The sequence below is a fragment of the Carlito syrichta genome, unplaced genomic scaffold, assembly GCF_000164805.1.
Source record: "Carlito syrichta isolate Samal-C Ts95f unplaced genomic scaffold, Tarsius_syrichta-2.0.1 Scaffold302604, whole genome shotgun sequence".
NCBI lineage: Eukaryota > Metazoa > Chordata > Mammalia > Primates > Tarsiidae > Carlito > Carlito syrichta.
Window position 1 is genome coordinate 25,153 of NW_007246700.1, and position 6,487 is coordinate 31,639.

Sequence of the window (6,487 nt, forward strand, 5' to 3'; positions counted from 1 at the left end):
GCCTCAGCCTTCCAAGTAGCCGGAATTACAGCGCGCGCTACCACACCCGGCTGATTTTTTGATTTACTGTAGGGATGAGATCTCGCTGCCCAGACGGGTCTCGAACCCGCGGGCTCAGGCAATCCACTCACCTCAGCCTCCCAAAGGCGCGGGATTACAGGCTGAGCCACCGAGCCCGGCTTCTGATTGATTCTTGTAAGAGCTCCCAGAACAACACAAATGCTATTTCAGACCTTTAAAATTTTTCTAAGCCCCCAAAAGTCATCATTTAAATGCCCTCTTTTATGCCCCACTGGACAGACTTCTATTATAGCATTCATAAAACTTTAGGGCATTTATTGAGTAAATATAGCTTTCTCTATATGATACAATATAACAAGACACAGTTTTCAGTCAAACTGACCTGGATTCCTACTCAAGATCTGCCACTTGGCAAGTTCCCTAAGCTCTCTAAACCTTCCTTATATTTAAAGTTAGTATAGTAACAGTACTAACCTTACAGTGCTTCTGTAAGAGTTATATGACACAAGGCCAGGTGCAGTGGCTCGAGCCTGTAATCCCAGTTTGGGATGCTGAGGTAGGAGGATTGCCTGAGACCAGGGGCTGGAGACCAACCTGGGCAACTCGGTGAGACCTCATCTCTACAATAAATCAAAAAATTAGCTGGGTGTGGTGAAAGGCTAAGGGAGAAGGGTCACCTGAGCCCAGCAAGGCAAGGCTGCAGTGACTGTAAGCATGCCACTGCACTTCAGCCTGGGCAACAGAGTGAGACTTCAACTCAACAAAAAAAAAAGTTATATGACATAATATTTGTAAATTTATATAAAACACTTAGCACACTGACTCTTACTAGTAAGCATTCCATAAATATTATTTTATGTTTTGTTAATATTATTCGTAAAATAACATGTTTCTGTTTTTGTATTTTTTAATGCCTAGCACAGCAGGCTTTCAATATATTTTATTGAATTAATTAGTTTAAAGCTCACAAGATAAGGTAATGTATAAGTTTGCTCAAACTTTTAACTGTCCATAAAATGAAAACCTTAAAATTATCATTGTTAAACAATTAAATTGAACAATCTTGGCTTAAGAATCTAGAAAATTAGCCATATATTCTATTATTTCTCTAAAATGTCAAAAAAACAATTTTAGAACTTACTTCTTCAGAGCAAATGACTAAAACATCCAAAATTCTGTGGGCCTTCCATGGCCTTGGTGTGTGTTCTGAAACATTTGTAGTTCTTGATCTTTTTTTATTATCCAGTGGAAACAAAGAATGTTCTTTGGTAACCTGCTATGAAACACTTTGGTCAAAGTAAAAAGACTCAGAATAGAAAATGAAAAATCAATTGTCCAACTTTACAAAGAGTGTTATTTCTTAGAAATAAAGTCTTGTTGGGAGAATAGAGCTTAGAATCTAAGGAGGCTGAGATCCTGTTAGAAATAGACACACAATACATACTACATGTTCATTCAAAGATGTGCACACAAACACATTTACACATACACCCACAAACACACTGGCTGATAACTCCTGCTATAATTATTTAATTTTAAAAAATATTTTATTATAGAAATGTGGTATACAAGTGAAAATTAATTATATAGGGAGACTGCATGCAGGTTAAGTTTGGGCTTCCAACTGGCCCTCATTCCCCTGGAAGTGAACCTGGTACACTTTATGTTGTCACATACCTTCCACCCTCTTCCCTCCCTCCTTTCCCACTTACAAGTGAGAACATGAAGTGTTCAGTTCTTTGTTTCTGTGATAGATCACTTAATATGATGGTCTCCAACTCCATCCAATTTATTGAGAAGTCCATAATTTTGTTCTTCATGTGTATGTACCGTATTTTCTCTATTCAATCTACTTTCGATGGGCAGCAGTGTTGGCTCCATGTTTTTGCTATTGTGAATTGTGAGGCAATAAATATGCATGTTCAGGTGTCTTTTTGGCAGAACAATTTATGTCCTTCTGTGTATATTTCCTGTAGGGGGATTGCTGGATCTTATAGAAGGTAAATTTTTAGTCCATTTAAAAATCGCCACACTGCCTTCTAGAACTAGATTGCACTCCCACCAACAGTGTAGAAGTGTTCCCTTTTCACTGCAACTGTACCAGCATCTGTTGTTTTTTGATTTATTAATGACAGCCATTCTTACTGGAGTTAGGTAGTACCTCATTGCAGTTTTGATTTGAACTTCTCTAATGTTTAGTGAGGCTGAGCATTTTTTCATGTGTCCATTGGCTGCTTGTATTTCTTCTTTTGAGAAGTATCTGTTCATGTCCTTTCCCACTTTTTAATGTTTTTTTTTTTTGTTGTTGTTCTATTCACCTTGTTTGAGTTCCTTGTAGATCCTGGGTGCTGGATGTTAGACCTTTGTCAGATGCATAATGTACAAATATTTTTTATCATTCTGTGTGTTGTTTCTATATTCTCCTAACAATTTCTTTTGCTATGCAAAAGTTTTTTAAGTTTGATGAGATCCCACTTGTCTGTCTTAGCTTTTATGGCATTCACTTTTGGGGACATGGTCAAGAATTCATTGCTTGCTTTGATATACATAAGAGTGTTTCCTACGTTTTCTTCTAAGATTCTTAAAGTTTGAGGTTTTACATTTAGGTCTTTGATTCATTTTGAGTTGGTTTTTGTATATGGTGATAAGTAGGGGTCCTGCTTCATTCTTCTGCATGTGATCTGCCAGTTTTCCCAGTACCATTTGCTAAATATGGTCTCCTTTTCTCAGTGACTGCTATTGGTGGCTTGGTCAAAGATGAGTTGGTTGAGAGATCATGATTTTGCTTCTATAATCTCTGTCCAATTCCATTGGCCTGTGTGCCTATTCTTGTACCAATACCAGGCAGTTTTTGTTACTGTAGCCTTGTAATAAAGTTTAAAGTCTGAAAGTGTAATACCTCCAAATTTGTTCTTTTTGCTGAGGATTGTTTTGACCATTTGTGCTTTTTTTTGTTTCCACATGAATTTCTGTATTGTCATTTCCAGTTCTGAGAAAAATGATTTTGGTAAATTGATGAGTATTGCAATGAATCCATAGATTGCTTTGGGTAGGATGGACATCTTGATAATATTGACTCTTCCAATTAATGAACAAGGAATGTTTTTCCACTTGTGTGTGTCACCTTTGATTTCTTTGAGCAGTGTTTTGCAGTTCTCATTGTAAAGGTTTTTCACTTCTCAGGTTAGGTGGATGCCAAGGTGTTTCATTTTTTTGTGGCTATTGGCAATAGGATTATGCTACTTGTTTTGTCCTCTGCCTGCTTACTGATGGTGTATAGAAGTGGAACTGCTTTTGCATGTTGATTTTGTACCCTGAAAGCTAACCAAAGTTGTTTATCAGCATGAGGGAGCTTTTGACAGACTCCTTTGGGTTTTCAAGATATAGAATCATATCATCCACTAAGAGGGATAGCTTAACTTCCTCTTTTCCTATTTGGATACCACTGATTTCCTTTTCTTGCTTGATTGCTCTTGCTAGGACTTCCACCACTATCTTGAAGAGAAGGGGTGAGAGTGGGCATCCTTGCCTTGTTTCCACTGCTGGGGGAAATGCTTCCAACTCATTTTGCCCGTTGAGCAAAATGTTGACTGTGGATTTATCATTGATGGTTCTTACTGTTTTGAAGAACATTACTTCCATGCCTATGTGTTCAAAGGATTTTATCAAGAAGAGATGCTGGATTTTGTCAAATGCTCTTTCTGTGTCTAATTATATAATCATGTGGTCCTTGGTTTTGCAACTGTTAATGTGTTTATTTGTATTGTAAATGTTGAATCAGACCTGCATTCCAAGATTGAAGTCCATCTGGTCATGGTGGATGATCCTTGAGATGTGTTGTTGGATCCGATTTGCTAGAAGTCTTTTTTTTAATTTTTAATTTTAAAGATGTGGGGTACAATTCAGGGTTAGGTATACAAAAGTTCATTATGCAGGGTCTATCTAATTTGCTGTGAAATTCATAATTTTGTCCTTTATGGCTACATAATATTCCATCATGAATATGTACCACAGTTTTTTCAAACCAGTCCTTTATTGATGAGCAGCACGGTTGGCTCCATGCTTTTGTTATTGTGAACAATGCTGCAATAAACGTGTATGCAGGTATCTTTTTCATAGAGTGATTTGAGTCCCTATGGATATATCCCCAGTAGAGTTCTATGGAAAGTTGATTTTTAGATCTTTTAGAAATTGCCACACTATTTTCCACAGAGATTGTACTAATTTACACTCCCACCAGCAGAAAAGAAATGTTCCCTTTTCCCCACATCCTCTGCAGTATCTGCTGTTTTTTTGTTACTGTTGATGGCCATCCTAACTGGAGTTAGGTGTTATCTCAGTGTGGTTTTAATTTGCATTTCTTTGATGGCTAGTGAGGCTGAGCATTTTTTCAAGTATCTGTTGATTGCTCATATGTCTTCTTTTAGGAAGTGTTTATCCATATCTTTTGCCCACTTTGTAATGGGGTTGTTTGTTTTTTTCTTTTTGGCACATTTGAGTTCCTTGTAGATCCTAGATGTTAGGCCTTTCTCAGACATACAGAATTCAACTGAATACATACAACTGCTAGAATTCTTGTTGAGGATATTTGGGTCTATGTTCATCAAGGAAATTGGCCTGTAACTATCTTTTCTTGTTGGATTTTGCCAGGTTTGAGTATCAATGTGATGTCAGCTTCATAAAATCACGTGAGGAGAATGCCATCTTTCTCAATTGCCTGGAATACTTTTGACGAGGTTGATATCATCTTCTCCTTGTATGTCTTGTAGAATTCAGTTAAGAAGTCATCTGGACTGAGGCTTTTTTTGGTGGGGAAGTTTGTTATGACTGAGTCAATTTACTGAATTTCTATTGGTCTGATTAGATTTTCAATGTCTTCTTATTTCATCATTGGGAGGTTGTGTGATGACAGAAAGTTCTTCATTTCCTTTAGATTTTCAAGTGTATTTACACGCAGAGGTGCATAGTAATCTCTGATAATCTTTTGAAGTTCTTCAGAGTCAGTTGTGACTTTTCCTTTTGCATTTCTAATTGTGTTTTTTTGGACTTTCTCTCTCTCTCTCTTTAGTTGATATTGACAGGTGACTATTTTATTTATCCTTTCAAAGAACCAACCTTTTGGTTTTGTTGATCATTTCTATGATATTTTTGTCTTCAACGTCCTGCAATTGCAATTTTATCTTGGTGATCTTGATTATTCTGATGAAGTTAGGATTTTGGTATTCTTGCCTTTCCAACTCCCTTAGGTGTAATGTTAGGCTGTGTACTTGGGATCTTTCTCTTTTCTTGAATGTGTGTGCAATGCTTTGAATTTTCCTCTTAATCCTGATTTCATGGCATTCCTGATAGTCTGGTAAGATATGTCTTTGTTTTTATTTGTTTTCATAATTTTTTTTATTTCTGTCATTATTTCCATGTTGACCCAGAAGTTGTTCAAGAGTATATTGTTTAGTGTCCATGTCTTTATGTGTTTTGGGGGATCTTGTTTGTGGCGATATTTATTTTTATTGCACTGTGATCAAAGAAGGTGCATGTTATTATTTCAAACTTTTGAAATTAGTTTATGCTTGATTTATGTCTGAGAATGTGATCAATCTTAGAATATGTTCCATATGTTGATGAGTAGAATGTAGAATGTATACTCTGTAGCTGTTGGGTGAAGTGTTCTGTAGATGTCTATTAAGTCAATTTGGTCATGTGCTGAGCTGAAGTTCTGGATCTTCCTATTTGTTCTTGGCCTTGATGATTTATCTAAAGCTGTTAGTGGTGTGTTTAGGTCTCAAGCTATGATTGCGTGAGAGTAAATGTTCTCTCATAGTTTACTTAGTAGTTGTTTTATAAAACCTGGTGCTCCTGTGTTGGGTGCATATATGTTTAGGATGGATATTTCTTGCTGGTGAATTGAGCCTTTTATCATTATACAGGGTCCTTCTGTGTCCTTTTTACCTTTTGATGGCTTTAAGGCTGCTTTGTCTGATATCAAAATAGCTACTCTTGATTTCTTCTGTTTTACTTTCACCTGAAAGATTATTTTCCCGTCTCCATATTTGCATCTGTGGGTGTCCTTTGCAGTGAGATGGCTTTCCTGGAGGCAGCAAGTTGTTGGATTATGCCTTTTATCCAGTTCGCCACTTAATGTCTCTCTAGTGGTGCATTTAGTTCATTCATGTTCAGGTTGATTGCTGAAATGTGAGAGTTTATCCCTGCCACGGGTCTCTTAGGTAGTTGCTTTGTTTTATTTTAACTTTTATATTTATATATGTGTGTGTTTTCATTTTTCTGGGTGCTCTGTATGCCCTGTTAACTCTGTGCTTGCCTGCATTTTTGTGATGGGTATTGCCTTTTGCTGGAGCCCATCTCCAGGAGAAAGTCAGGGCTTGAGACGGGCGAATCGGGAAGCGGCAAAAAAGAAAAGACGAAAACGACAGGAATCCTCTTCCTGGGGAGAGCTCAAGACTCTGCCAAT